This window comes from Vipera ursinii (assembly GCF_947247035.1).
Source record: "Vipera ursinii genome assembly, chromosome: 3".
Taxonomy (NCBI): Eukaryota; Metazoa; Chordata; class Lepidosauria; order Squamata; family Viperidae; genus Vipera; species Vipera ursinii.
Window position 1 is genome coordinate 168,095,020 of NC_139516.1, and position 18,263 is coordinate 168,113,282.

Consider the following 18,263-nt stretch of genomic DNA (forward strand, 5'->3'; position numbering starts at 1 on the left):
TTACATACCATATATGTATAGCAGAAAAAGATATTAAACATTATTGCTTATATACTGGAAATAACAAAGACTTTCACTGTACATAGTTTAGCCTTTTGACTTGATAATTGCATCAGTAGGAATATCAGTATGCAATTTTCAGGTATTTGGTTATGAACAAACATCTCTTTCATAGTTGTTTTTCTTTCCTTATATTTGCGCAACCATTTTTTCTTTTAATTAATAGGTTATCCCTAAAGAAGAACACTTTAAAATACCATCTGGACTTATAAAAAAAAGCTTAGGTTTTTTTTTATATGAAGGTAATTTTAACAAATCTCCTCTTCTTGTTCTTTTGATCAATCTAGTCTGCGAAACAATTCCTTATAAACAATTCCTTATAATTCTCTGTTCATAGCAGCTCACTTCAAGAAAACGATAAGCATTGTTTTCTTAAGCTTTTCTAATCTTTCATCAGAAAGAATGTTCATTCATCCTAGCTCAACTCTTTCAGTATAATGAACAGGGATAAGGAGCCCAATGTCTTTCTTGTGTCCGGCAGCCTATCGTGCTTTGAACAGAAGATATCCTTCCTCCTTCATAACTTTTGAGAAACCAGATTCCCTTTTATTTCAAAACCTTCTTGAAATTATCTAATAAATTATGAACATCTTACTATGGAAAGAAAATTGCAAGGCAAAATTAGGAGAGGAACTCTTCCTTCTCAAAGAGTTTTTCTATGAAAGATGAGAGAGAAACAACCCACCTCCCCTTCGGTTATTGCACTTCTTTGGAAGCCAACAGAGAGATTCGGGAAGGTGCAAGTTCTTCCTTTGTTTTCAATAAGTTATCCCAACAAGCTAGAAGTATTTTGAATATCTTAACTTTCTCCATCTCCCAGCCAGTGGCTAAGGAGCCCTATGAGATGGAATGAATGCTGCTTGGGCTACCAGATGCTCATATATTTAGAGACCTTTGCTTTCGATAGAAGAAAGAGTAAAGAAAGGATAACTGAGCCTAGGAAAGAAGATGGCCTGAGATAGTGAGGAATAAGTGAAGCACTGGAGGTTCAGGAGAACAAAATTGGAGAGGCTGCAGGGAGCTTGACTGAAGGAAAAACAACTCCGTGACAGTAAAAGAATGGATAGAAAATTAACCAGTGGAACAGCTTGCCTTCAGAAATCCATCACTGGAGATTTTTAAGAAGAGACTGGACAGTCACTTGTCTGAGATGGTATAGGTTCTCCTGCTTGAGTGGGGGGCTGGACTAGAGGACCTCCTCAGTCCCTTCCAGCTCTATTCTATTCTGTTCTGTTCTGTTCTGTTCTAAACTCAACAGCATAGCAGAGCTGAAGTGTGTCACTGACTCATCCAGTAGATGCAGCCATAAAAGGAAATTGCACAGAGAGAAATCACATTGACAACAAAATGCTGCCATGAGAAAAGGCTGAAAGTGAAAACTAATGGACCAGCTGTAGTGAATTCAGCAGCATTAAATGAGACAGGCATCCATTTTGCAGAGATTGTGTAACTGGTTGTTTCACAGGCAGCTTATTGTGTTCCCAAACTCAAAACTGGTATTGGGGGAAAAAGAGTGAAACCCAGCGCACAAATGACATCTTCTGGACCACTCTGTGGTTATAAAGGGGAGAATAGAAATAAGTTTGGGGATTAGGAAATAAGAATAAGAGGCACAGAAGTAGAATAGAATTAAAATAAAGATATTATTTTTGTCAAAATAAAATGTTACTTATGTAAGTTCAGCAATAAAGATATGCTCATATAAATCAAATACACTCTGGCTTGACTTCTGGTTATGTTGGCACCATCTAAAAACAAACTGGTGATGCTCCTCTAATTCAGTTTTGCATCAATTGCTATCATATTTCCCTGTATTTGTTGGTTTGTTTCCAGATCTGATGTTTCATAGGTCAGTCCTTTGAGGTAGGCCACATCAGGAAACAGGATCCACAATTCTTATTGGACTATATTTTATTGAGACAGGCCAGTCTTTCTCAACTTTAACTTTAAGATGTGTGGATTTCAACTCCCATAATTCAACAGCCAATATGCAGCATAGGGTGTAAGTAACATAATATTCAAAATGTTTTTTTTAACTTGCCTCTCTCTTATACCTCACTGAATGTGAAGTAGCCTAAGGACCACTCGGGACGACAGGCTAGTTAACAACAGGGTTTATTTAGTACAAGGCAAACATAGAATAACTTGTCCGGCTTTTATAGCCGGCAGCTGGCAGCGAGGGCCAATCAGGAGTGTTCATTTTGGCGCCGCGTCAAACCGGGACCAATCCGCGTCGTCTTCTGTTGACAGCTCCGGCTTCTGCATGGTTTGGTGTTTTGACAGCCGCGAGCTGTCAGTGGTTGCGCCTGCGCTGTGCGGGGAACTTTGACAGCTCAGGCTTCCGCCTGGTCCGGTGTTTGACAGCCGCGAGCTGTCAGTGGTGGCGCCTGCGCTGTGCGGGGAACTTTGACAGCTGTCAAAGTTCCCGCGTGTTTTTTCTGTCAGGCGGCTTTCCTAGTTTTTACAATCTGTTAATGAAGTATTATTACTGTTTACATATACAACACACCCCTTACCCCTCCCCTGGTGCGTTTCCTCCCTCTTGGACGTTGGAACCTGCCCACTGATAGTCTCTTAGGTAGGTGGGGGCTCTTCGATTCCTGTTGGAGCGGCGAAGGGGTGGGGGATTGTCTGGTTCTGGTAGTTCGTTCCCCTGCTGTTCTTCTTCCTGGTTTGGCATAGGAAGTATTTCCAGGGGGGGGTTGTAGCTCGGAATGCTTTGGGTGCTCAGAGTTGTGTGGTGGTTGTCTGGGTCTGAGTTGGTCAATATGGCGGCGTATGTTGCCGTGTGCTTGTGTGGCAATAAGGTATGAAATGGGTCTGGTTTGTTTTAGTACCGTCCCTTGGACCCACTTGTTTTTATCCGTGTATGACCGTGCCCATATCAATTGTCCTGGGTTGAGTGTGCGGGTTGGGTAGGGGTGCTCTTTTTCTTCTGGGTATGTGTCAGGGTGCAGTCTATCGAGTCGTGTTATTAGCCTCCTCCCCCATCTCAATTCCGCTGGTGATTTGCCCGTTGTTGTGCATGGGGTTGTGTGTTGTGACAAGAGGAACTGGCTGAGACGCCTCTGCCAATTCCCTTTAACGAATTTTTTCAAGGCTTCTTTTGTGGACCGTACCATAATTTCAGCCATCCCGTTCGACGATGGGTGGAACGGCGCCGACGTTACCAGCCTAATACAATTCTTCATAGCGAACATCTGAAATTCACGAGAGGTGAATTGAGGTCCGTTGTCTGAAACTATGGTGTCTGGAAGGCCATGTGTGGCGAATATTTTTCTTAAGGCTTGAATAGTGGATTCGGACGTTGTTTTTCTAAGGGGAGTGACTTCTAGCCATTTAGAATAGCTGTCCACTACAATTAAGAAACTTTGGCCCTGGATAGGTCCTGCAAAATCTAAATGTATACGTGACCAAGGGTTCCTTGTAGTTTCCCATTTGTGGATCGGTGCTTGGGGTGGCTCGTTTCGGGTCGCCTGACAGGTATAGCACCCTCCCACGTATTTTTCTATTTGTTTATCAATGCCTGGCCACCATACATAACTTCTAGCCATCGCTTTCATCTTTACAATGCCTGGGTGTCCTTCATGTAAAATGTGTAATGTTTGGTCTATGTTTTTCTCTGGTATGATGACCCTATTTCCCCACAGCAGGCATCCCCTATGGGTGGAGATCTCATTTTTCCTGTTAAAATATGGTTGGAATTGGGGTTGTGGGTTTTGAGCTGGCCACCCTGTTGTGGCCCATTTGAGGATTCTGGTAAGTATTTTGTCTTTGGCTGAATTGTTGGCTATAATGTTTGCAGTCAGGGGGCAATCTGGAAGTTGGGAGATTGCTAAAATCAGACCAGCTGGGGCTGGGTCAGAGTCCTTGTTTTGCATGGGCAGTCTGCTGAGGCAGTCTGCGTGTCCTAATTCTTTTCCTGGTTTATGTATTAGTTGATAGGAATAGGCTGCTAAGAATGTGGACCACCGTAATATTCTCGGAGAGAGAATTTGTGGTGTAGTTTTATTCCAAGTGAATATGCCCAGCAGGGGTTTGTGATCAGTAAATATAGTAAATGGCCTCCCATAAAGGTAGTCATGAAATTTTTTGACCCCTGCAACTATTGCTAGGGCTTCCCTGTCTATTTGTGCGTAATTTCTTTCTGCTTTGGTCAGAGTGCGTGAATAGAAGGCTATGGGTCTTTGTGTACCGTCCTTGAATAGATGACTTAATACAGCCCCGATTCCATAGGGAGAGGCATCGCAAGCGATGCATATTGGGGTATCTTCTCTGAATAGGGTGATAGTTGAGCTGTGACAGATAATCTGTTTTAATGATTGGAAACTATTCTCATGTATCTTGGTCCAGGACCAAACAGTACCCTTGTCCAGGAGCCTATGCAGGGGCTCCGCGATAGTGGCTTTATGGGGGATGAAGGCATGGTAGAAGTTTAATAACCCTAAAAAAGCTTGAAGCTCTTGTTTATTCCTTGGGCTGGGTGCAGTTTGAATAGCCCTTAGCTTCTCTGTGGTGGGGTGGATGCCCTGGCCGTCTATTTTGTACCCTAGGAATTCAGTGGATGTGACTCCAATAGAGCACTTTTCTCGCTTAAGTTTGAGGCCGGCTTCTCTGAGCCGGCTCAGCACAGCTGACAGCCTGTCAGCTAAGTTTGCTTCGTTTTCTCCGGCGATGAGAACATCGTCGAAATAGGGGCAGACCCCGGGTATTCCCTTCAGGGTCTTCTCCATGATACCCTGAAATATACCTGGGGCCGCCGATATGCCGAATTGGAGTCTCTTTACTTTAAAGGCACCGCGGTGGGTGACAATTGTCTGGGCTTCCGCGGTGTCCTCAGTGACAGGCAGTTGTAAATACGCCTGCATGAGATCGAGTTTGGCAAAAATGGCGCCAGAACGGATGGAAGCAAATACGTCCCTTACCGCTGGCACCGGGTAAGCGTGGGGGCTGAGGGCTAGGTTGACTGTCGCTTTATAGTCTGCGCAGACTCTCACTTCTCCATTAGGTTTAATTGGGGTGACAATAGGGGTCTCCCAGGTCCCCCCCTCCGTTGGTTCAAGCACCCCGAGGCCTATGAGGTGATCAAGTTCGTTTTCTATTTTTTCTTTTAGGGCAAAGGGTACTCTCCTAGCTCTTATCTTAATTGGTTGGATTGCTGGGTTTAACTGTAAGGAGATGGGGGGTCCAGTGTATTTTCCTAAAGTGCCATCGAAGACGTCTGCATATTTGTTGCAAACGGCTTCTAGGCTGGGTGATTGAATTGTGTTTACCCCCGTTATGGCGATCCCTAGCGGCCCGAACCAGTTTAACCCTATCAAGTTGGTGCGGTTCCCTGGCGTAACTAAAACCTCTAAGGGACCCTTGAACCCCTTGTACTGCACTATGACCTTAGCCCTCCCTTCCAGAGGAATGGGGGTTTTCTGGAAGTCAGCTAGGTGTACTTGGGTTTGCCTCAGGGGAATTTGTCCCTTGCCTTGCCGACAGATCTCCTGATACGTTTTTAATGAAATTAAGGAGACTGCTGACCCTGAATCCACCTCCATGTGGCAGGGTACCCCCTGCATTTTTACCCAGACCTTAACCTTTGCGCTTAGGCTGTTTACCCTGTCAATTGTCTCTACCAGGGGCCCTGGCGGTTTTCCTCTGCTGGCCTGGGTAGCTGGCCTACCTGGGGAGTTTGCCTCCAGATCATGGACGTTGTCACGGCCCTTGCTGCGGCACACCGGCTTGATGTGGCCGGTCTTTCCGCAATTGTGGCATTTAGCGTTTCTGAATCGGCAGCTTCCCCGGGCATGGTTGCCCCCGCAGCTGGCACAGGCGGCCCGTTGCTCGTAACATGGCGGCGGCGGAGGGGGGTTCCTGGACCTACGGCGGTCTGAAGTGTCACCTCTCCTTGGTTGCCTGCGTTCCATTCTGCGCTGCAGGGCTTCTCCGTCGGTGAAATCCACCGACTCTTCGCTGTCGCTGAAGGTTGCGCTCTCTTGGAAGATGGTCGCTGGGCTCTCTGGGGTCGAGGTTGTCGGCTTCTTCTTGTGGCTGTGCTCGTAGGCCATTATTTCTCTGGTCAGCTTTGCCAGGCTCATGTCGGTTTTGGATGTTAGCTTCTTCTGCAGCTTCTCGTCCCTCAGACCGATCACCACCTGGTCTCTGATGCGGTCCTCCAGGTCGGGGAAACAGCAGTTCCGTGCGGCGTGTCTGACCCCGGCGATGAACTCGTTGGCGGGCTCGTCCGGCCGCTGTTTCTTTTGGGCGAATTGGACCCGCCAGTACAGTTCTGAGCGAGCCGGCACATAGTACTTGTTCAGCTGGTCCACCAGGTCCGCGTAGGAGACTTCTGTGATGGGCACCGGGCTGAACAGGCCAACGGCTGCATCATACACTGGAGGTCCGCTGATGTATAGAAGAGCGGCGGCCTTTGCTCTGTCGTCAGTGATTTTACTGACGAGGAGGAATCCCTCGACCTGGCCTAAGTGTGATTGCCATCTCTCGGGATGGCGGGTATCAAATTCCCTCACACGCCCGAAGTTTGCCATGTCGTCCGGTCCTGGGTTGCTCCTTTGGAAGTTAAAACTTCCCGTGACAGCTCTTGCCGGGAACTCTCTTCCTCGGCCGTGACTTCAGCTCCGGAGCGATCCCATCCTCGTCGCCAGTGAAGTAGCCTAAGGACCACTCGGGACGACAGGCTAGTTAACAACAGGGTTTATTTAGTACAAGGCAAACATAGAATAACTTGTCCGGCTTTTATAGCCGGCAGCTGGCAGCGAGGGCCAATCAGGAGTGTTCATTTTGGCGCCGCGTCAAACCGGGACCAATCCGCGTCGTCTTCTGTTGACAGCTCCGGCTTCCGCATGGTTTGGTGTTTTGACAGCCGCGAGCTGTCAGTGGTTGCGCCTGCGCTGTGCGGGGAACTTTGACAGCTCAGGCTTCCGCCTGGTCCGGTGTTTGACAGCCGCGAGCTGTCAGTGGTGGCGCCTGCGCTGTGCGGGGAACTTTGACAGCTGTCAAAGTTCCCGCGTGTTTTTTCTGTCAGGCGGCTTTCCTAGTTTTTACAATCTGTTAATGAAGTATTATTACTGTTTACATATACAACACAGAATGATGGTGGAACCAGTCTGAGCTTCTTTCTAACACATTGCTTAATCATACTTTTGTTTTTGTTACCAATTCTGCATAGTTTTTGCAATGCTACTGTCATGGCTCTCTACAGCAATGATATCCTCAATCAACATGATAACTCCAGCATTATAGCAAGGGTTTACTTTTAACACCTCTCCTGGTGATTCCTGGTGTATCCGTATTACAAGCTGCCTTTTTGTATTCCCATTATGGCAACCTTAGGGGATATGAAAATAGCTACTTCCCAGCTACGTGGTGCTCTTTTGATGTTGCTCTTTACAGCCTTCTCATGCTTAGATGTGGTCTTGTTCCTTTTTTCACTGGAGTGGCACTATAAAAGGGATAACTGATTGCAAGAAAAACTTTTTAAGGCATTCACCATTATTTGTTTTCCTAAATTAGATACCTTGGGAAAGTGAGCTGTATTTTGGCATTTATAATTGTACCGATGATATAATTAATGGGAAAAAGTTAATACTAGTAATAAATTAGCTACTCCATGAATATTAAATTGTATTAAATTAGTGTGTTCAATTCAAATCACACACATATAGAAACTGGCTTATCGTGGTGCCTTCTTCTACTTTGCTGATACCACTAGGGATGGAGACTTACATTTAGAAAACACTGATTTTACTTTCTTAAACAAATACGGATCCTGGGCTAATGGCTAATGAGTGAAAGGCACTCAAAAACCTATCCTTTCTCAGGACAAAGTAGGCAAATGGCAATATAAATAGAAGCTTACATATTCCTGTATGAATTGCCAGAACATCAAGTTGGTTCTTCACTCACTCATAATTGATGTTCCGTAGAGATTGTTAGAGATGAACTATTGGCAAGACTGGAATAATCCTGCCAATATACCCACACCCTTCATCTAATTTACTACTGAAATTTGACTGCTGTTTGGTGATAGTTGAGGAAGAGCCTACGGAGGTTAGAAATGATATGGAAAGGATGAAGCTCAGCACATATCCTTGTTTCCCTTATGCACTACACAAAAAACAAAATAAGGTATTAAATTAAGTTTTGTTATTTACATCCCTGCTACTGGCCTAACCCAAATGTAAAGACAATGTAGGTCTCTTAAAGTGCTACACTATATATTTAAATTCAGAAGTAAACCTCATTGAATTCTATGTATGTTGAGTACTGAAGCCATAAAAGATATTCATAGATTTGTACAGTTAAAGGATAGTATGCTTATTTCAATTGATTTGCAATGATTAGCCGCTTGGGGAAAAAGAGGATTTCTCTGAGAACCTGCTAAATGCATAAAGTAAATTGATTTTTGTGAAAGTGCAAAACAACTTCCCTAACCATATGCAAAGTACTAATGTTAAGTAATAGTGGGTAATAAAATCTGCAGTCCAAGTATATTACTTAACAACATTCATTTAAGAATGCTTCTGGATAATTTGAATTTTCTGCACAATGAAATCTGAAGTGGCCTGAATGTAAAGTTAGTTATTTTCAAAGGATTTCAATACTTTTGAACTGAAGTATTTAATTATTACCACATACCGGTATGTTACTAGTAATGATTTGTAAACCAATTGTCTAGCATTTTCATTTGTTTTCTTGATAGCATATATTTGTGTAACAGAAACATTAAATACTGTCCCTCAAATCTGTAGAATTTATGGAAATAATAAATTCAGAGGCAGACAGGCTAGACTAGAATAACACTGCCCTATGGTGTCTTTCTTCAATATATAGCATCCACTGATATCCATCAGATGTCCAATGTTTTGCCTCATTGTTTGGCTTGTAAATATATGTGACTAAGTCAGGATGATTGTGCAACAAAATCTTCAGCTGTGAGCAGCCTTGATCAAAATTATTTTAGATTTTGTCCAGATGTTCTGCCTCTTTACACTGCATTGTTGTGATTCATTCTGTTGTTTTTGGAAATGTAACATAAGATACGCATGGTTAGTTTCGGTAAAGTATTTCATTATGAGCAAACTTCTCACTTATAACCAGAACAGGGGTAAATGATGATATAGTGTATATGCACTACCACACACACTTGATCTTGCAAATTTGGATGACCATAGAAGGCAGCAAAGAGATAGGCAAATTCTAATTCATATTTTTTTCAGCCCAGATCTGTGATCCAGCAATCACTATGCATCTGTTTTTCCCTCTTCCATTTCCCCTAACATCAATGAGCAAATTTCACTTCTTTTCCAAATCTTGTTGCCTATGTGGGCAAAAAAAAAAAAGATTTAAACATATAGGTAGTCCTCAACTTACAACAGTTCACTTACAGACTGTCTGAAGTTACAACAGCACTGAAAAAAGTGACTTTTGACCATTTTACACTTATAATCTGGCAGCATCTCCATATGATCAAAACTCAGACTTTTGGCAATTAACTCATATTTATAATGGTTGCAGTGTCTTGGAATCATGAGATTACCTTTTGCAATCTTATGACAAACAAAGTCAATGTGGAAGCCAGATTCACTTAACAACTGTGACAAGAATGGTAGTGAAAAGGGGAAAAACTCACTTAACAACTGTTTCACTTAGCAACAGAAATGTTGGACTCAATTGTGGTCGTAATTTGAGGACTACCTGTATTTAATATCTACTAGATAAAGATAAAAGGGACGCGGTGGCTCAGTGGGTTAGGACGCTGAGCTTGTTGATCAGAAGGTCGGCAGTTTGACGGGTCAAATCCTGAGTGTCGCGTAACAGAGTGAGCGCCTGTTACTTGTCCCAGCTTCTGCCAACCTAGCAGTTCAAAGGCACGTAAAAATGCAAGTAGAAAAATAGGGACCACTACAGTGGGAAGGTGTTCCATGCGCCTTTGGCGTCTAGTCATGCCGGCCACATGACCACGGAGACATCCTCGGACAAGCGCTGGCTCTTCGGCTTTGAAATGGAGATGAGCACCGGCCCCTAGAGTTGGAAATGACTAGCATGCATGTGCAGGGGAACCTTTACCTTTACCTTTACCTAGATAAAGATATTGTCCAAGTGCTGTTTCAGATGACCAAAATCTGAAAACTGTGTACACATTGAAGATATTAAAAGATACATGTTCTGTACCAGCCTGCTACTGGCCCTGCAGAAAAGGCAGGGACAACCCCTTTTACAAGAAGGCAAGAGGCTGGAATTACGCCTGCCAAATTTATAGCTACAAAAACAAACAAGACACGAACCAAGAAACAGGAGCTTTAAGAAACAGGAACTATCCAAGCGGTTGCCTTCAGCAAACCAGCCCTCCCACATATTCCCCTTATATAGAGTTCAGGGCGTGGCTTCTCTCTGCCTCCTTCTGAGGAGCCCCATTGCCTTCCTCTGTTTACTCCTAATTGACTGCCTCCTGCGTCGGGCATCCTTGAACAGGGCCAGCTGTGGGTCATCTTCATCCACGCTGTCAGGCTCACACAGCTGGGTCTCCGTGGTGACCAAGTGGGAGGGGCCTGGCTGAGGGCTCTCATCAGCAAGATCTTCAACTCCCTCAGCAAGGTCTTCAACACCCCCCTCCTCCTCTGAGTTGTCCGACCCAACTGCCGAACCCACAGGCTGACCCTGAATCACAACAATACATTTGGAAGCCATTTAAATCCCATTAGTGACTGTGGATCCAACCAATTATTCATGACCAGTTGATATTACAGTTATATTTTTCTTTGGGGAATTTATAAATAACAAAAGATTCCTTTTATTGTCCCTATCAACAAGTAACAGATTTTTTTCAAGATCTTACATTGACCAGAATCTAGTGATTTCACCCAGAATGAAAAAGAGTTATAAACAGGCAATTTTTTTCTGGAAATAACCCAGGGACACCTTCTTAAGAGCAAATAAAATGTCGTTCTATAATATAATGATTTTTGTAATAGAAAATAATTTTCTGTGCTTTTCAGTTAACTTCAGAATAATTTGTCAAAATAAAACCAAGTGGTTTAAATATGGTAGTAGATTTTTGAAGGATGCTTTGCCTTGATGAAGTTTCAAGTAAAGGGATCCTTTGAAGTGCCTTCATGAAGCACCATGGCATGATACTTGCAACTGGAAGTAAGTCAGTTTGGTTTTGGGCTGACAAATAGAACATGAACAGTCACCAACAAATGCTGTATTTGGGTGGAAGCAGGGTTTTTTTCCTCATTGAACGCTCAGAACGGAGTTCCGGCACCTTTTTTGGATGGAACCTTGTCGCGTAGGCAAGGCGGGTTGTATAACATGTGTGAGTTCCGGCACCTTTTTCTTTTGCAAAAAAAGCACTGGGTGGAAGTATGCATTATGCTCTCTCCCAGAAAAGGGGGTCCTTTTCTGGCAATGGGAATTGCAGTGTATGGTTGTTGATTTGTCTGGGAACAAAAGTTGTCCTAGTTTTCATACTAAAATCTAAATCAAGAAAGCATGTGTATGTACATCTCTTTCTCTCTCTCTATAAAAAAAAATCTTTCTCACTTCTGTGGATGATGTGTATCTCCTTCAGTCTTGGGTTGGGAGGCTTGGGGATTTGAGAGTTCTGCACAGTATCTTAGTTGTTCCTGACACTGCAATCTTCTGAACTGAGTGCTCTGATGTCGTTCCTGGGTTCTTTTGGAACCACTGTCAGTTTTGGAGTGTGTACCTGGAGAAGCAGTGGAAAAGACAGGGGAATCTTAGCAGCACAGAGCTTTCCAAGGGAGGAGGCAATACATTCCAGAGGGTAGTGCAAATTAAGAGACTGCACAGTCCCAAACTGGATAAGGTGGAGGGGAGTGGGGAGTAGGGGAAGAGGTTCAGGGTAGCCACCCATTATAATCTTTCAGGATATAACTATTAGACTATGTTTAGTTATAACTTTACTTTTGCAACATTCTGTCCATTAGGCAGGACTTTTTTTTGTCATAGATTGCACCAGAATGGTGTTCTAGCACATTTTTCGACGGATTTTCCAGAGTTGCGTTTTTTTTTCCTATTGTTGCCCTTCCTATCCTCATTTGCTTTTGAAAATGCCCCGCTGGCAGTACAGTATGAGCGGGGTCCCCTCCAGTGCTGTCTGCCTCCTCTAGGAGGAGACATGAGGTGCCAGAACACCACATCCATAGCGTGGCTTGATTGGCTGGGTCAAACCATGTGGTGTAGAAGCCGATGGTGACAGTGGGAGACACATAAGAAAATATACTTGGCAAATACAGCCTTTTAAAAATTAACAAATATGGTAACTTGAGATCATCCTAGCACATTAACATATACATACACCTGCTGGACGTCTCTTAACTCCATTTTTGCGTCTTTGGATTTTTTTTCCAGAATGCTGTAATTTGGACTGGTTTTGATGGTGGTTATTAGATAACCTGCTTCTATTTCTCTGGCCATTCATCACCATGTTCTTGGATTCTCCCAACTACTTCATTCCCACAGACAATTTGCCCCCACTGCATTTAGTTCTTTTTCCAAAGGCTGCAGTTAACTGTAGTTCAGTTTCCTCCTAGAGAAATCTCATCCTGGCCTGACTCTCTGAAATGCCACAGGAACGCAGAAATGTCAGCTGTCATAGCTGCTAAATCCCAAGTGGGTGTTCAGGAGTCTCAGCTGTGAGTGGCCCAGGACCGCTACCCTCCAGTCCTTTTCTGATGAACTGCAGGCTCCCAGACTCCACTCTTCTGGGAAGAGCCCATCTGAAGGTCCATACCCTCAAGGACCAGTGCTGAAGTGAAAGCCCCCAAGGCCTAACCCTGAAGGAGTTTAGCCAAAGTCTCTCAGGCTCCTTGGATATGCCAGCGCAGAAAATGCCCCAAAGCAGCTGCAGGCATATGGAAGCACACAGGGATGTGCCGAGTTGGGGTCGCTAATTGGTGGTGGTCTCTAACAATACTGCCAGGCTCCCACTGCCTTCTCCAGCTTGACAGACCCCCTGGCCTTGAGAGGGAGGCCCGGTTCCTTCCCTCAGAGCTCTGCCAAGCATTGCCTGGCTTCCCCCTCCCCCTGCTGCCCTCTCATCTCGGCCGGTCCTTCTCCCCAGGCAGAGGGAATAGACCCCTCCTAGGCCGAGCCCCATGGGACATAAAGGTTCTCCCCACATTTTCTCTGAAAGGACCCCTTTTCTCCTCAGCTACGAGAAGCACCCCCCACACCTCCCTGTCCCCAGGCCAGGCCCGGGCAGGCCCAACCCAGCAGGCCTCACTTCTGCCTCCCGCCCTCTCCCCGGAATAAACATGGAGGCCATCTTTCACGAGAGAGTAAGTGAGCCTTTTGCCTTCCCTTACAGAAGGTGGGGTGTGAGTTAAAAAGAGGTGAAGCAAGAGGAAAGAAAGGCGGCTGGCGTGGAAGCTTTCCCAACAATGAAACTTTGCTGTTTCGGTTTCTTGGTTAGTTCAAAGACTGGAATGTCTACGAAAATTTCTTTTTAGTCTTTTATACTTCATATTCAAACTGCAGAGGGGAAGAATAAGAATAAAGCTAATGTCTTGTGATTGGCGGTATTATTATTATTAATATATATTAATTATGTATTGGTCAGATGTAACGGTAGACCTACAGTATGAGGTTTAATCAGATCTATTTATTAAATTGGGTTTAACTTAAAGGTAAATTAAAAGTAATCTGTTCGCTGACAAAATTTCAACTTTAATTTGTTTCAAGTCAATATCTATATTAAACTCCAAATGTAATTTTTTCCACCTTGTTTGACAACGTCTTAAAAATAATTCAATCTTTTACAAGCAACCAAATTTTGTTTTATTGGGCCAATTTCATTCTACATAGAAAGCTGACATTTCCACTCATTAAACTAAATGGGTATGCCAGTGGTAAATATCCCAAAAGATTAATAAAATGTCTTCTTGTAATTTAAAGCCACACAGTGCATGGTAACATTAATATTACTAACTTACCTTGAACAAAACCCTAGTCTTTTAGATACACTAAAAATTGAAGGTTTTTTTTTCCAACTGCAAAGATAAACCTTGTAGGGTTGGCAAGGTGGGTTGTATGATGTGTGTGAGTTACAGCATTTTTTTTAAACAAAAAAGCACTATCATTAGGTAAAAGCAAACAAAAGATCAGACTCAATTGGATTCCACTGGGTTGTCTTTGGGCTTGAGCCTGACAGAATCCCAACCCTGAGTCCTCCTACCACCACTGGGATCATTTTCCCCTTTACTTTCTACATCCTCTCCAGTTCCTCCTTTGGGCCGTAGTATTTTTCTAGCTTCTCATACACTAGCTGAAATGTAGTCCCTCAAATCCTAAAAATAAGTATTTTGTAAGAATACTTAATAAAGTTAACTTTAGACATAAACCATAGTGTGCAAAGAAGCAATGAAACTTTAACAGATTCTTGCAGAAAGAAATAAGAAAAGAAATAAATCATTCTGCAGATGTCACTGAGATTATCCAGCTTTATGGAAGGGGATTTATGAGCAAATAATACTGGAGACAAAAATAGGATTTGCATTTGTACAACTTTTGCATCTTTAAATCAGGCAGAAATTCAGTAGAACATTATTTTATTTTATTACTATATTTATGCAAAGACATCTTGTTCTCTGGGTAGCCTATAAGACGGAAAGATAAAATATCATTTAAAGTAAAATATCACAAAACAATTGGAGGATTAATTTTTCCAGCATAAATATTTTCAGGAGAAGGAGAGAGTGAGAGCAACTGTCTTACAAACATGCAACACAAAACTACAAACAGTGGCTCAAAGAGTTTTGTAAGCCCTGAGAAAATGATGAAACTCTGGTGTCCAAATTGTTAAGAGAAGGAATCAGACAAACCTTTATGGAAAGGGTACTACAGAGATTCAGTTTGGTGTAGTAGTTAAGGCATCAGGCTAGAAACAGAGAGCTATAAATGGATGAAGACACACAAACACACACACACACGTGCGCATGTGCGCACACACATGCATGGCTACTAAGAAGCCAGAAGTCAGTGTAAAGGATGTTTATCCTTTGAGCAGTGGGCTCATTTGGATTCTATTGCTAGCAGAGTGAGTTCTATAATGCACTTGTTATTGATTCAATTACTAGCTTTTAGTGGTATTCTACCTGGTAACTTAGACAGGCATAGCAGGCTTGGTAAAAGGGCAAGGATCCAAAGAAACAAACATACATACAGAAAGAGTGTGGTCACAAACAAAAAAATAAATAAAAAGTGCCATCCCCCCGCCTCTTTATTTCTGGAATAAGGGTGTCCCCTAGTGGCTATGCTAGCCCACAGTGCATTTCACTGTAACTTTCATATAGCAATACCAGTTATACTTAACAGGAAAAAACGCATTCTTTTACTATTGTAATAACAATTTCAAGCTGCTGTAGATATCAAATGGCACTCAGATGAATCACGATACAGAAGGAAAAAAAGATAGCCCACGAGAAATCAGTTTGGGATCTCTTCTAATTCCCTGCATACCATTAAAATAATTCTGAGCAAGTCTTAAAAATTGCTGAAGGATCAGTTTGACGAATATCCTGTACAGGGCTAAAGGCTTCTACCATATAACCTTCTCTGTGCACAGTTGGTATGAAAAAAAAGATGCAATTACCAATGTTAACTTCTGAAAATAAAGATTGTTTGCTTTTTGTTAAAAGAAAAAGTGGGACTTTTAATGAAAAACAGCAATGTTTAAGAAATCTTACTTGAACCTTTCTTGGAAAGGAAATTTCTTTGTAGACATCTAATGTGGAACGTTGTAAATCTTTTTTATCTTTGCAGTAGCGAGCTAGGAGTTTAAAAAAAAGATGCACTACTGCTATAATATAGATATGACATTTATAAATCAGAGCATTTTTGCAGAAAAATCACAAAATGAGACACAAAATCAACACATAAGAAAGCAAGGCTTTTTGCAATTTCCTGACCACAGTGAAGACAGACACAAAAAGTAAAAAAAAAATGAATGTAACCTCAGTTACAAAGTTGTATGTTTGACAAAAGACAACAAGAAAACCAAAATATGAGAGAAATAACAGTGAGATCTGAAAAACCGTGACAGAAAATAAAAAAGATGAAAGGACCGATATGAAGCAGAGAAAGAGAATGCAAAAAGTGCCAAACATTGAAAAAATCAGAATGGAATAATGAAATCTATGGAAACAAGGGAACCAGTTGTAATCAGAATCATGGAAACAGTATAATTTCAGATTTTATTTGGCTACAAGGTAAAACATTTCGGAGGAGAGAAAAGAAATGTTTCTCAGTCGAGAAAGTCTGAAGTCCAACATTTTTAGACATGATGAATGTCAGTTTGTTTAGCTGAAAGATGTCTTAATTCAGCACAATCAATCTTCAGTTTTCATATCTGAGATCTGTTGATATTTGCCCACTCAAATTAATATTACAGGAAAAAAGAAATGTCCTTCAATTCATCAAGGACCATCTACCTATAGAAAAAGACCTCTCCCGAGGCTTCCAGTTTGTGCATGTGGCACATTCGGATGTGCAGGAAGAGCTTTCTCCTGCCGTCCGATCCTTCTTCATTGGAGAACTCTGAAAAGGGTCGAAAGTCACCCTGGAGGGGCGACCACCGCAAGGAGGCCCTCCCTGTGATCGTGAAAGGGCGGCAGCCCTCCACTTGAATCCGGAGCAGCTCCTTTGGCCAATCATTAAGCTGTTCCCTGCCAAAAGCCAAAAGCACCATCTAGCACAACAAAGCAATCTGGAGGACCCGGGTGAGACCTTATCTTTCTTATCACCCTATCTGCCTTCCTGTGGGACTTTTCCCAAAAATTTCCTCCCCCCCTTTTTTTTGTTTTGAAAAAACGGCATTTGTATACTTGGGGAAAAACATTTTAAGCCTTAAAGCATCGAAGAAGAAAAAAAAAACCAACTGATTAAGCAAAGAAATTAAGCAATCTTATTTCTACTTATTAAAAAGCTTCTATTTTGGGTGGGGATCTACTACCCTATTTTCTGTTTAAGATGTGAATTAAGGAAAAAAGAATGGACTAATTATACAAAAGCTTTATATTAATTTGGAAAAAAAGAACTTCACAACTTATTCTATATGCTATTGATGACATCTTGTGGCTAAACCTGGAATACCAAGTAAACCTTTTGCTTATTGTGAGAGCTGACTGAATAACAGAGCTGTCCTTGACACTATCTTCAAAGATAAGTGTGGGAACACCTGGCACTAAACAACTTTTAGGAACATTGGAGGTGGAAAATTATTGACTCCTATTAAAATAGCCTCCATGGAAGATTTAGCTGTAAATACCAATGAAATGGATGACTATATCCCACCACTTAATTACAAACTGATATTGGACACAATCTTGGCAATAACCGAGCAAATTAAATCCAAACTGCATTATAAACCTGACAACTCAAAGCCACCAAATCAAACTTTGACCTTAAATGATGAACTGACAATCCAAAAACAAATAGAAGAAGTGGAAACTAACATCAGAATAGGAGACTTCAAAGAGCAACAAATGCAGCCTACAGAGAACCTTGAAGTCCAAACTCTAACTTCAACTACAAAACTTACAACTCAAAAAACAACAATACCTGAAGAAAGCAACATTAAGAGCAAAGATATCAAAGACCTTCAAATACAGTACATTGAGGATTCAGCTAATCAAACAATAACAACATCAGCCACTACTTTCTACCTAAGCCAGATGGAAATGGAAGAAGAAAAAGATCAGACTGAATTAATGACAATTTTATATTACATCAAACATCAAAAACTGAGCTATTAAGGCAACATTTCAATGACTATAAAGGGGACACATGCTTTGCAAAACTGTCATTTGAATGGTCTCCTCAGATTCAAATAAGAGGTGGAGGAAGAAAGGGAGACACATTTAAGAATTTAAAGGCACTAAGATGGAAGCCTGATTGGCACAAAAGGAAGGCGAGAGCTAGATTTAAAAAATTAGACTTGTCTCTTTTTTGGGGGATTTGTAAGGACAGAGCTTAAAAAATCTCTTTTGATTGACTAAGGGGAATCTTTAAAAAAATATAAACTGATTTTATATTTAGGTTTTAGATCTTTAAAGGAAAACAAAATTAAGCTTCTAAAAGATAATTTTGAACTATTCTATAGAACTTAGAATTTTATAAGAAAAGATAGTATGTTAATAATTGTTGAACGTTTAAGACAAAAAATATTTTCC

The 18,263-nt window shown here is 42.0% G+C and overlaps 1 long non-coding RNA gene across 1 annotated transcript in view; it reads left to right on the forward strand.

Moving 5' to 3' along the window:
* Positions 1-1,993: 1,993 nt before the first annotated feature.
* LOC310637447 overlaps positions 1,994-18,263 on the forward strand; it is a 71,514-nt gene continuing 55,244 nt past the window's right edge. The window contains exon 1 of the long non-coding RNA XR_014491926.1: positions 1,994-2,062. This is a non-coding gene — a long non-coding RNA (uncharacterized lncRNA). The remainder of the gene's footprint in view (positions 2,063-18,263) is intronic.